Below are 13,414 nucleotides of genomic sequence, written 5' to 3' on the forward strand. Positions count from 1 at the left end.
AATTAACAGGAGGCCAATATGGGTGAGATATGCTCTCTCCTTCTAGTCCCCGTTAGTACTCTAGCTGCAGCATTTTGAATTAACTGAAGGCTTTTCAGGGAACTTTTAGGACAACCTGATAATAATGAATTACAATAGTCCAGCCTAGAGGAAATAAATGCATGAATTAGTTTTTCAGCATCACTCTGAGACAAGACCTTTCTAATTTTAGAGATATTGAGTAAATGCAAAAAAGCAGTCCTACATATTTGTTTAATATGCGCTTTGAATGACATATCCTGATCAAAAATGACTCCAAGATTTCTCACAGTATTACTAGAGGTCAGGGTAATGCCATCCAGAGTAAGGATCTGGTTAGACACCATGTTTCTAAGATTTGTGGGGCCGAGTACAATAACTTCAGTTTTATCTGAGTTTAAAAGCAGGAAATTAGAGGTCATCCATGTCTTTATGTCTGTAAGACAATCCTGCAGTTTAGCTAATTGGTGCGTGTCCTCTGGCTTCATGGATAGATAAAGCTGGGTATCATCTGCGTAACAATGAAAATTTAAGCAATGCCGTCTAATAATACTGCCTAAGGGAGGCATGTATAAAGTGAATAAAATTGGTCCTAGTACAGAACCTTGTGGAACTCCATAATTAACCTTAGTCTGTGAAGAAGATTCCCCATTTACATGAACAAATTGTAATCTATTAGATAAATATGATTCAAACCACCGCAGCGCAGTGCCTTTAATACCTATGGCATGCTCTAATCTCTGTAATAAAATTTTATGGTCAACAGTATCAAAAGCAGCACTGAGGTCTAACAGAACAAGCACAGAGATGAGTCCACTGTCTGAGGCCATAAGATGATCATTTGTAACCTTCACTAATGTTGTTTCTGTACTATGATGAATTCTAAAACCTGACTGAAACTCTTCAAATAGACCATTCCTCTGCAGATGATCAGTTAGCTGTTTTACAACTACCCTTTCAAGAATTTATGAGAGAAAAGGAAGGTTGGAGATTGGCCTATAATTAGCTAAGATAGCTGGGTCAAGTGATGGCTTTTTAAGTAATGGTTTAATTACTGCCACCTTAAAAGCCTGTGGTACATAGCCAACTAATAAAGATAGATTGATCATATTTAAGATCGAAGCATTAAATAATGGTAGGGCTTCCTTGAGCAGCCTGGTCGGAATGGGGTCTAATAGACATGTTGATGGTTTGGATGAAGTAACTAATGAAAATAACTCAGACAGAACAATCTGAGAGAAAGAGTCTAACCAAATACGGGCATCACTGAAAGCAGCCAAAGATAACGATACATCTTTGGGATGGTTATGAGTAATTTTTTCTCTAATAGTTAAAATTTTATTAGCAAAGAAAGTCATGAAGTCATTACTAGTTAAAGTTAAAGGAATACTTGGCTCAATAGAGCTCTGACTCTTTGTCAGCCTGGCTACAGTGCTGAAAAGAAACCTGGGGTTGTTCTTATTTTCTTCAATTAGTGATGAGTAGTAAGATGTCCTAGCTTTACGGAGGGCTTTTTTATAGAGCAACAGACTCTTTTTCCAGGCTAAGTGAAGATCGTCTAAATTAGTGAGATGCCATTTCCTCTCCAACTTACGGGTTATCTGCTTTAAGCTGCGAGTTTGTGAGTTATACCACGGAGTCAGGCACTTCTGATTTAAAGCTCTCCTTTTCAGAGGAGCTACAGCATCCAAAGTTGTCTTCAATGAGGATGTAAAACTATTGACGAGATACTCTATCTCACTTACAGAGTTTAGGTAGCTACTCTGCACTGTGTTGGTATATGGCATTAGAGAACATAAAGAAGGAATCATATCCTTAAACCTAGTTACAGCGCTTTCTGAAAGACTTCTAGAGTAATGAAACTTATTCCCCACTGCTGGGTAGTCCATCAGAGTAAATGTAAATGTTATTAAGAAATGATCAGACAGAAGGGAGTTTTCAGGGAATACTGTTAAGTCTTCAATTTCCATACCATAAGTCAGAACAAGATCTAAGATATGATTAAAGTGGTGGGTGGACTCATTTACATTTTGAGCAAAGCCAATTGAGTCTAATAATAGATTAAATGCAGTGTTGAGGCTGTCATTCTCAGCATCTGTGTGGATGTTAAAATTGCCCACTATAATTATCTTATCTGAGCTAAGCACTAAGTCAGACAAAAGTTCTGAAAATTCACAGAGAAACTCACAGTAACGACCAGGAGGACGATAGATAACAACAAATAAAACTGGTTTTTGGGACTTCCAATTTGGATGGACAAGACTAAGAGCCAAGCTTTCAAATTAATTAAAGCTCTGTCTGGGTTTTTGATTAATTAATAAGCTGGAATGGAAGATTGCTGCTAATCCTCCGCCTCGGCCCGTGCTACGAGCGTTCTGGCAGTTAGTGTGACTCGGGGGTGTTGACTCATTTAAACTAATATATTCATCCTGCTGTAACCAGGTTTCTGTAAGGCAGAATAAATCAATATGTTGATCAATTATTATATCATTTACTAACAGGGACTTAGAAGAGAGAGACCTAATGTTTAATAGACCACATTTAACTGTTTTAGTCTGTGGTGCAGTTGAAGGTGCTATATTATTTTTTTCTTTTTGAATTTTTATGCTTAAATAGATTTTTGCTGGTTATTGGTGGTCTGGGAGCAGGCACTGTCTCTACGGGGATGGGGTAATGAGGGGATGGCAGGGGGAGAGAAGCTGCAGAGAGGTGTGTAAGACTACAACTCTGCTTCCTGGTCCCAACCCTGGATAGTCACGGTTTGGAGGATTTAAGAAAATTGGCCAGATTTCTAGAAATTGTTGTGTGGGCCGCTGAAGAGGAGGTACTGCTGACCCACCACCACAAGATGGCGCCCTGCTTGAAATGCGGGCTTCAAGCACGAGAGGGCGTCGGAGCGACCAGGAGTGACAGCTGTCACTCATCATCCGTACCAGCTGTCACTCATCCACTACTCATCACCACCACCATAAAGATCGGACTGCAACTCCACCTCCCCGCCGAGAAATCAACTACCAATCAGGTAATTTTCTCTGCTGACTCGAACGTCGAATAATAATCTGAACTTCTTTTGCAGCCGTTTTCCTGGTGTTTACCTTATCTGTGGGATTGGCGTTTGGTGTGACAGCGACGGCTTCGCCTCACACCCCAAACCAGATAAGTGGTTAATCAGGAGCTGCACGAGTGTGTGATTGGAGGTGGAGGTGCTCCCTCCTTACTGCATACAGACTGTGGGATTACTGAGTGTGCGTCCTCACACTCATCTGTCTTTGTCTTTGTTCTCTGCCAGCAGTACCGGGTCTGACTGCTGAAGACAGCGGCCACCTGGGGCGCAGGGCTTGGCGGCTCCGGTGTTCTTCAGCTCCGTTGGTGGTGGAAGCTGTGTGGATCCGGCTTCTCTCTCGCCAGGCGTCTTCTATCGTCGAGCCTGCCCACACGTCACCTGGTGTATGATTGACAGTCACTATATTGTTATTGTCTGTTGTGCGATTCACAACATTAAATTGTTACTTGTGGCTTATCCATTGTCCGTTCATTAACGCCCCCTGTTGTGGGTCCGTGTCACGTCACTTTCACAACAGGATTTCTCGGCCAGCGTCATGGATCCCGTGGGGCGTCAACCATCGCTTGAACAGCCAATGGGAGAGCGAGGTGCACAGGCAGGAGGCGTGTTGGGTGAGCTGCAGCACATCTTAACCGCCTTTACCGCTCGGTTGGACTTAATTACCGAGCAGAGCAGTGTTCTCAATCATAGGATGGAGGCTGTCACCGCCCAGGTGGAAGCGCATTCTCAGGGCGCTGCTGCAGCACCTCCTCCTGCTGACCGTGTGCCAGAAACAGACATTCCGCTGGTCGTTCAACGAACCCCCCCACCTTCCCCTGAAGCATACATAAGCCCTCCGGAGCCGTACGGAGGCTGTGTGGAGACGTGCGCGGACTTCTTGATGCAGTGCTCGCTCGTCTTTTCACAGCGTCCCGTCATGTACGCAGCAGACGCCAGCCGAGTGGCTTATGTGATCAATTTGCTTCGAGGAGAGGCACGCGCCTGGGCTACGGCGCTTTGGGAGCAGAATTCACGGCTCCTAACGGTTTATACTGAGTTTGTGAGGGAGTTCCGACAGGTGTTCGACCACCCTCATAGAGGCGAGACCGCTTCAAGTGTGCTGCTGTCGATACGGCAGGGGCGTCGGAGCGCAGCGAAGTATGCAGTCGACTTCCGCATCGCGGCAGCGCGAGCCGGCTGGAATGCTGTTGCGCTCCGCGCCGCCTTTGTAAACGGACTGTCTCTGGTCCTTAAGGAGCACCTGGTGGCGAAGGACGAGCCGCGGGATTTAGATGGGCTTATCGACCTGGTTATACGGTTAGACAACCGATTAACGGAACACCGACGGGAACGAGACGAGGGGCGTGGCCCGGCTCAAGCTGTCCCTCTTCCTCCCGGGTCCGAAAGGAAGCCGACTTCCCCATGCTCCACTGCCAGGGCTCTCCACGTGACAACAGCTCCCCCTGCTGACGTTGCTATGGAAACGAGCAGGGCCAAAAAACGATCAGATCAGAGACAAAGGAGGCTGATCCGTGGAGAGTGTTTTCTCTGCAGCTCTCCCGAGCACATACAGAGAGAATGCGCCAAACGGTCACAACAACAACACTCGTCCTTAGAGACTGGGCTAAGGGTGGGTCACAACACCCACGTGGGGAAACCCAGACGATCTGCACGAATCCCAGTCACGATCCTGAGTGGGGATCTAACCCTTCACGCCCCAGCACTGGTGGACACGGGGTCGGAGGGGAATCTGCTGGATAGCAGATGGGCAAAGGAGGTTGGGCTCCCTCTAGTGGCCTTACCGTTACCATTGTCGGTGTGGGTGCTAGATGGCACCCTTCTTCCACTAATCACACACCAGACACAGCCAGTGACATTGGTGGTGTCTGGGAATCACAGGGAGGAGATTGTGTTTTATGTAACACCTTCTACCTCCCGAGTGATTTTGGGTTTTCCATGGGTGTTAAAACACAATCCCCGGATTGATTGGCCGTCTGGGGTTGTGGTTCAGTGGAGCGAAACCTGCCACCGGGAGTGTTTAGGATCCTCGGTTCCACCCGGTGTGACAGCTAAGGAGGAGGTTTTTGTCCCCCCCAATCTGGCGGCAGTGCCAGCCGAGTACCACGACCTTGCTGACGTCTTCAGCAAGGATTTGGCACTCACGCTGCCCCCGCACCGTCCGTACGATTGTGCCATTGATTTGATACCGGGCGCTGAGTACCCGTCCAGCAGGCTGTACAACTTCTCACATCCGGAACGCGAATCAATGGAGACCTACATCCGGGACTCGTTAGCTGCCGGATTGATCCGGAACTCCACCTCCCCGATGGGTGCTGGTTTCTTTTTTGTGGGCAAGAAGGACGGCGGACTCCGTCCATGCATTGATTACAGAGGGCTGAACGAGATCACGGTTCGCAACCGATACCCGTTACCTCTGTTGGATTCAGTGTTCACGCCCCTGCATGGAGCCCAAATTTTCACGAAATTGGATCTTAGGAATGCTTATCACCTGGTTCAGATCCGGGAGGGAGACGAGTGGAAGACGGCATTTAACACCCTGTTAGGTCACTTTGAGTACCTGGTCATGCCGTTCGGCCTCACTAATGCGCCCGCGACGTTCCAAGCATTGGTTAATGACGTCTTGCGGGACTTCCTGCATCGGTTTGTCTTCGTATATCTAGACGATATACTCATCTTTTCTCCGGATCCTGAGACCCATGGCAAGCATGTACGTCAGGTCCTACAGCGGTTGTTGGAGAACCGGCTGTTTGTGAAGGGCGAGAAGTGTGAGTTCCACCGCACTTCTTTGTCCTTCTTGGGGTTCATCATCTCCTCCAACTCCGTCGCCCCTGATCCGGCCAAGGTTGCGGCGGTGAGAGATTGGCCCCAACCAACGAACCGTAGGAAACTACAACAGTTCCTCATTTTTGCAAATTTCTACCGAAGGTTCATCAAGGGCTACAGTCAGGTAGTTAGCCCCCTGACAGCCCTGACCTCCACAAAAGTCCCCTTCACCTGCTCGGATCGGTGCGAAGCCGCGTTCAGGGAGTTGAAACGCCGGTTCTCGACTGCACCGGTTCTGGTGCAGCCCGATCCCAAGCGCCAGTTTGTTGTTGAATTGGATGCCTCTGACTCAGGGATAGGAGCCGTGCTGTCCCAGAGCGGGGAGTCCGACAAGGTTCTCCATCCATGTGCCTACTTTTCCCGCAGGTTGACCCCAGCTGAATGGAACTATGACGTCGGCAATCGGGAACTTCTTGCGGTGAAGGAGGCTCTTGAGGAGTGGAGACACCTGTTGGAGGGAGCATCGGTGCCATTTACGGTTTTCACGGACCATCGGAACCTGGAGTACATCCAGACCGCGAAGCGTCTGAACCCCAGGCAAGCCCGCTGGTCGCTGTTCTTCGGGCGTTTTGACTTCCGGATCACCTACCGCCCCGGAACAAAAAAAACAACGATCTGACGCCCTGTCCCGGGTGCACGAAGAGGAGGTCAAGACCGAGCTGTCAGACCCCCCTGAAACCATCATCCCCGAGTCCACTGTCGTGGCCGCCCTTACCTGGGACGTGGAGAAGACCGTCCGGGAGGCCCTGACACGGAGCCCGGACCCGGGGACAGGTCCGAAGAACAAACTGTACGTCCCACCAGAGGACAGGGCTGCGGTCCTTGACTTCTGTCACGGTTCCAAGCTCTCCTGTCACCCAGGGGTGCGAAGGACCGTGGCAGTGGTCCGGCAGCGCTTCTGGTGGGCGTCTATGGAAGCCGACGTCCGGGAGTATGTCCAGGCCTGCACCACCTGTGCCAGGGGCAAAGCTGACCATCACAAGGCCCAAGGCCTCCTCCAGCCTCTGCCTGTGCCTCGTCGCCCCTGGTCTCATATCGGCCTGGACTTTGTCATGGGCCTCCCACCGTCCCAGGGCAACACCACCATCTTAATGATAGTGGACCGGTTCTCCAAGGCGGCCCACTTCGTGGCCCTCCCGAAGCTCCCGACGGCGCTAGGAGACTGCAGACCTCCTGGTCCACCACGTCGTGCGTCTGCATGGGATTCCATCAGACATTGTCTCGGATCGTGGTCCTCAGTTCTCCTCCCAGGTCTGGAGGAGTTTCTGCAGGGAACTGGGGGCCACCGTCAGTCTGTCGTCTGGGTACCACCCCCAGACGAACGGGCAGGCAGAGCGGACTAACCAGGAACTGGAGCAGGCCCTCCGCTGTGTGACCTCCACGCACCCGACGGCCTGGAGTGACCATCTGGCCTGGATCGAGTACGCTCATAATAGCCAAGTCTCATCTGCCACCAGCCTCTCCCCGTTTGAGGTGTGTTTGGGGTACCAGCCCCCATTGTTTCCACTGGTGGAGGGAGAGGTCAGGGTGCCCTCGGTCCAGGCCCATCTGAGGAAGTGCCATCGGATGTGGTGTACCGCCCGCTCTGCCCTGCTCAGAGCCCGGACGAGGGCTAAGGCCCATGCAGACCGCCGGCGTTCCCCGGCCCCTGCATACCAGCCCGGGCAGGAGGTTTGGCTATCCACTAAGGACATCCCCCTGCAGGTGGAATCCCAGAAACTTAAGGACAGGTACATCGGACCATTTCCAATACTCAAAGTCCTCAGTCCGGCCGCAGTGAAGCTGAAGTTGCCAGCTTCACTGAGGATACACCCCGTGTTTCATGTGTCAAGACTCAAGCCCTGCCATACCTCCCCACTGTGTGCCCCGGGACCGGCGCCACCTCCTGCCCGGATCATTGACGGGGAGCCCGCGTGGACGGTACGCCGGCTCCTGGACGTCCGTCGAAAGGGCCGGGGGTTCCAGTATCTGGTGGACTGGGAGGGTTATGGCCCCGAAGAGCGCTGCTGGGTGAAGAGGAGCTTCATCCTGGACCCGGCCCTCCTGGCCGACTTCTACACCCGTCACCCGGACAAGCCTGGTCGGGCGCCAGGAGGCGCCCGTTGAGGGGGGGGGTCCTGTTGTGTGGGCCGCTGAAGAGGAGGTAGTGCTGGCCCACCACCACAAGATGGCGCCCTGCTTGAAGTGCGGGCTTCAAGCACGAGAGGGCGTCGGAGTGACCAGGAGTGACAGCTGTCACTCGTCATCCGTACCAGCTGTCACTCATCCACTACTCATCACCACCACCATAAAGACCGGATTGCAACTCCACCTCCCCGCCGAGAAATCAACTACCAATCAGGTAATTTTCTCTGCTGACTCGAACGTCGAATAATAATCTGAACTTCTTTTGCAGCCGTTTTCCTGGTGTTTACCTTATCTGTGGGATTGGCGTTTGGTGTGACAGCGACGGCTTCGCCTCACACCCCAAACCAGATAAGTGGTTAATCAGGAGCTGCACGAGTGTGTGATTGGAGGTGGAGGTGCTCCCTCCTTACTGCATACAGACTGTGGGATTACTGAGTGTGCGTCCTCACACTCATCTGGACTGTCTTTGTTCTCTGCCAGCAGTACCGGGTCTGACAGCTGAAGACAGCGGCCACCTGGGGCGCAGGGCTTGGCGGCTCCGGTGTTCTTCAGCTCCGTTGGTGGTGGAAGCTGTGTGGATCCGGCTTCTCTCTCGCCAGGCGTCTTCTATCGTCGAGCCTGCCCACACGTCACCTGTTGTATGATTGACAGTCACTATATTGTTATTGTCTGTACATCGTTGTGCGATTCACAACATTAAATTGTTACTTGTGGCTTATCCATTGTCCGTTCATTAACGCCTCCTGTTGTGGGTCCGTGTCACGTCACTTTCACAACAGAAATGAGAGCTGCTCCATCCAAAGTGGGATGGATGCCGTCTCTCCTAACAAGACCAGGTTTTCCCCAGAAGCTTTGCCAATTATCTATGAAGCCCACCTCATTTTTACTCACTAATACCAACAACAGTGCTAAATTGACATGAACCATAATTAAAACCTCCAAACTCCCATAGTGCACTGCAGCACAACATCCATTGTTTACTGGTTAGCTAAAATTGCTAATTTCTCCAAAAATATTTGTTCTATCAACTTTCTGCTGTTGCAGCATTTGTCGCTGACCAAAAATTCACACTTAGTCTACAATTATAACAAATGTCACACACATACACAGGCCACTTTGTTACTACAATGTAGATTACTTATGTTACCTTTTAAACTTTTTTCCTTTTTCTTCTCTATGCCTATGACATTGTAGCTGTTAAAAAAAGATGCTGCCAAATGGAATTTTGTTGTATTTCTTGTACAAAGACAATAAAGCTTCTTCTTGTAGTTAGGAAGGTGAAGAAGAACCTGATGGTCATATTGTCAGAACTCCAGCATTCCTTTGTGGAGAGAGGAGAACCTTCCAGAAGGACAACCATCTCTGCAGCAATCCAGAAAGTGGCTGTGCCCTGACGCTCCCCATCTAACCTGATGGAGCTTAAGATGTGCTGGAAAGCAGAATGGGCAAAACTGCCCAAAGATCGACGCTCCAAGCTTGTGGCATCATATTCAAGAAGACTTGAGGCTGTAATTGCTGCCAAAGGTGCATCAACGTGATTTCTATACTTTTAATTTTAATAAATTTGCAAAAATTTCAAAAAGACTTCTTTCATGTTGTCATTATGGGTGTTGAGTAGAATTTTGAGGAAAAAAATAGAATTTACTCCATAAGGCTATAACATAACAATGTGGAAAAAGTGAAGTGCTGTGAATACTTTTCCAGATGCACTGTAACCATTAGTTTGACACAAAGTTATTCCAGTTGTACCCAAGGATCCTCCAAAAAAAAAAACCCCAAAAAAACAAGTACCAAAGACTTCTAGTCATTGCTTTAGGTCACTGCTCAGCATCCAATTCTTACAACCATATGGCAAGACAGGAAGCACCGGGACGCTAAAAACATGGACCTTTGTTCTCATATAAAGATATCAGCATCACCACACACCACTGTATGTCATGGTGACCTCATGACTCCATAAGCTCTTACCAGGCATAAATTGACAAAACCTACAATATTCAACCATTTCTTAGATCTCAGTAACCACTGAGGCTACGGAAATCTGATTCTCTACTTCAGTTATTTATATACAACTTTTTTAAATTTACTCGAATTCAAGTTTTTCCTCTGAAACCAACTAAAATTCTTATTTTGCATTTTGAGGCAAATATAATGGGTCATCACTGTAGGTAACCCCGGCTTTAGTGAGTAAAAGACTGACTACATATTTATTCCGTCCTCCCACTAAAGCAGCAGATTCTACTTAGTTCAACTATTCAACAAGGCTGGTGAGCTAAATCAGTGGTAGGTACAAAGGTAGAAACAATACATGGTAGAAGTTTTACTTACTGAAGCCAGGGTTACCCACCTCTGTATAACCACTGAGGAAATAGAGTAGAATGTAGGCTTCAATTACTCACGGGATTCCATTTACTACTGATGAACATTTTCTCATCAAAATAACAAAAATACCAATTTGGTCTCATGAGGCACTTGCTATAGTTCCACATACATTACCTTGACAAGAAATCAGAAGCTCACTCTTCACAGTAATCGCAGTACCTGTGCATCAGCCAGCTGCAACGTCCAGAAACGTATCGGGGACTGCAGCTCAATCAACCAAATCAAATGCGCCATAAAAATTAAGAGATGTGCTGACAAAGTATTTAATCAGAGGTGGCAGCCAAGCAGTTAAGTGCACTTGCTTCCAGAGGGTAAAGTTCAAGTCCACACCTGCCCATTTGCCATGTAATGTAGATTTGCATCAGGAAGGGCATCAGTGTAAAAACGTGCCAGAATTAACTGCTCTGGTGACCCCAAGTGAAACCAAGGGAGAAGCTGAAGGATTTACTTTTACCTGCTAAGTGAGTACTGATAGTTTGCATTCAGATGCATTCAGTGGTTTACTTCTTGTATGTTAAGCCAGACAGCTCTGACAGGTCTGAGGCATGAAACTCCAGCGCTGAAAATGAGTCCCACTACTGCCCTGAATCCTACTTACAATGACCCCTGGCAGTACCTTACTGGGAATGGAAAACAGTGTCGTATCCTGTAGATGTTGCAATCCAGACAATCACCCTTTCCTTTCCAAAGAGAAAGGATAGCTCCTTTCTTCTAGTCTGATGGGATGATACCCTTCTCTCAAATGGCATCAAAGATTGATTGCAAAACCAGGATTACAGCATCTCCACCTGTCTGAAGAATTTTGGTCCCATTATCACTGATTTTCAGTGGTTTGCAGGTTAGACCTGTTCAAAATGTCAAATGTTACAAAATCTTTTGGGCCATGAGAGAGGACATGCAGGTGGTTGGTGTGACAGAGGAAGATACAGAGGACAGGGTGAGATGGAAACGATTGATCTGCTGTGGCGACCCCTAACGGGAACAGCCGAAAGACAAAGAAGAAGTTGTTCTTGTTCCAATAATAAAATAAAAGGCCTGTGCCAATTATTGTAATCGGACATTGTTTAGGGCTCCCTCACAAAGCAACAAACAAACAAACATTACTTGTTTTCTCCAAACAAGTAATGTAGTAATCCAGTAATTCCAGTAATGTTCTCCTCTGGGTGACCAATCAAGCACCACTTTTTGCGATTAGAAGCCATCATATGTGCCTGTAAAAGAAAAATAATGGCATCAGAGTCTTCTCCCGTTAGGCTGACGTTGGCTTGCCAGCGGAGGGAGAGGAAAATGTGTCGCTGTGGGGGACCTCAAAATCTTATCTGATTGAGTTCAAATTTGGTCTGCACCTATAAAACCCCAAGTGGAACAAAAACAACATGTGGCCCGAAGTCTCTCACAACTTTTATTTTTTCACTATATAACATGAACAGCCCTATTGCAGGTGTCTAATGGATCAGCTCCCAGATCCCTGCACTTGAGATGTCCAACATCATTCCAGAAGGATCTGCAAAATGCTCCAAGTCACTGACTCAATAGGACAGCACAGCAGATTGATCCTTTGGGATTGTTCTGTCACTTGCCATTACTCTGATGAGATGAGGTGGAGGATTAGAGGAATGCAAAGTTTTGTTTCCAAGGTCCAGATGGGGTATTACTTACAGATTCTGCAAACAGATACTTCCTTGTCTACTTTCAGTGCCATTACATCCTGCTTTCTCTGCTCCATACACAGCTTGGAACTGCACCATAACTCCTCTGGATGACGCAAATGTAATACCTGGCAAATTTCAGGTTGTTGTTGTTATGAAAGAACTCGCCCACTCCATTCAGATCATTTGTTGTGTCCTTGTTTGAAAGTCCTCCTCCTAGATTTGTTTTGCACATTCCTTCAAAACAGTTGCATCTTGAAGTGTAGCCATATTAACTCTGGCATGCAGAGCAGAGGGTAATCTGTACAAGTGCTACAACCAGCCTGTTAGCAGAGTTTACAATCTGGGCACTTCTATAGACTGCAGTTCTGTAGGACTCTCTATCGTCTTCCCACCAGAACATGATTGATCTCCTTAGATAGACAACTGGTATTGGCTTGTAATATACAATGGTGTAGCTCTAGACCAGGGATATTCAACTGTCTCAGACCCAAAATAGTGCAGCTTTTCTTTGCAACCACCCACTCCACCAGGTGATTTCACTGATTAACATCACTTTAAGCAGATGGAATCCGTTAATCAGTGAAATCACCTGGTGAAAGTGGGTGGATGCAAAGAACACTTGCACCCTCTCAGCACTTTCTGGAATGAGTTCAATACCCCTGCTCTAGACCCTGAAACCAGTATCCAGCAACTCATAGCCCCTGACTTGTTGCAAATTCATGAAGCATTTTTCTTTATGGCTACTACGTCCATGGATTGTGGTGGTGTATCTTTTGCTTTGTCATCACCAACCAACTACATCTCCATTTCGCCATTGGTTATGCCACTTTGGTGTTGACCTTAAGTCCCCAGGCATGGGCACAACATGAAGTTAAGACCTTAATGTAACAATTAAAATTTTCAATTTATTTCGTTTATATAGCACCATATCACAACAAAGTTCCGTCAAGGTGCTTCACACAAGGAAGGTCTAACCTTACCAACCCACAGAACAAGCACACAGGCGACAGTGGTAAGGAAAAACTCACTCTGAGGAAGAAACCTCAGGTCATGCCATCTATTGGATCATGAAAGTGTCTTTTAGCCATGGAATGGACAGATAGGGATGGTCTTTCATCATGAGAGAAGTCGTTGCCACTGTTTTCTACTATAATGAATTTGAGAGGTAGTGAAACACTATGAGACTGTTTCCAAGGCATAATTAAGTTTATATCAGGACTACTCTGTTTGTGGTTACAGCACAACATGGGAGCTGAAGCCTCTGAGAGTAAATGAACAGGCTGTGCAAACACTCACGCACAGAAACTGCATTCTTTTTGTACACTCTTACTGTTTTTATGATGAAATC

This window comes from Thalassophryne amazonica, chromosome 15 (genome assembly GCF_902500255.1).
Source record: "Thalassophryne amazonica chromosome 15, fThaAma1.1, whole genome shotgun sequence".
NCBI classification, from domain to species: Eukaryota; Metazoa; Chordata; class Actinopteri; order Batrachoidiformes; family Batrachoididae; genus Thalassophryne; species Thalassophryne amazonica.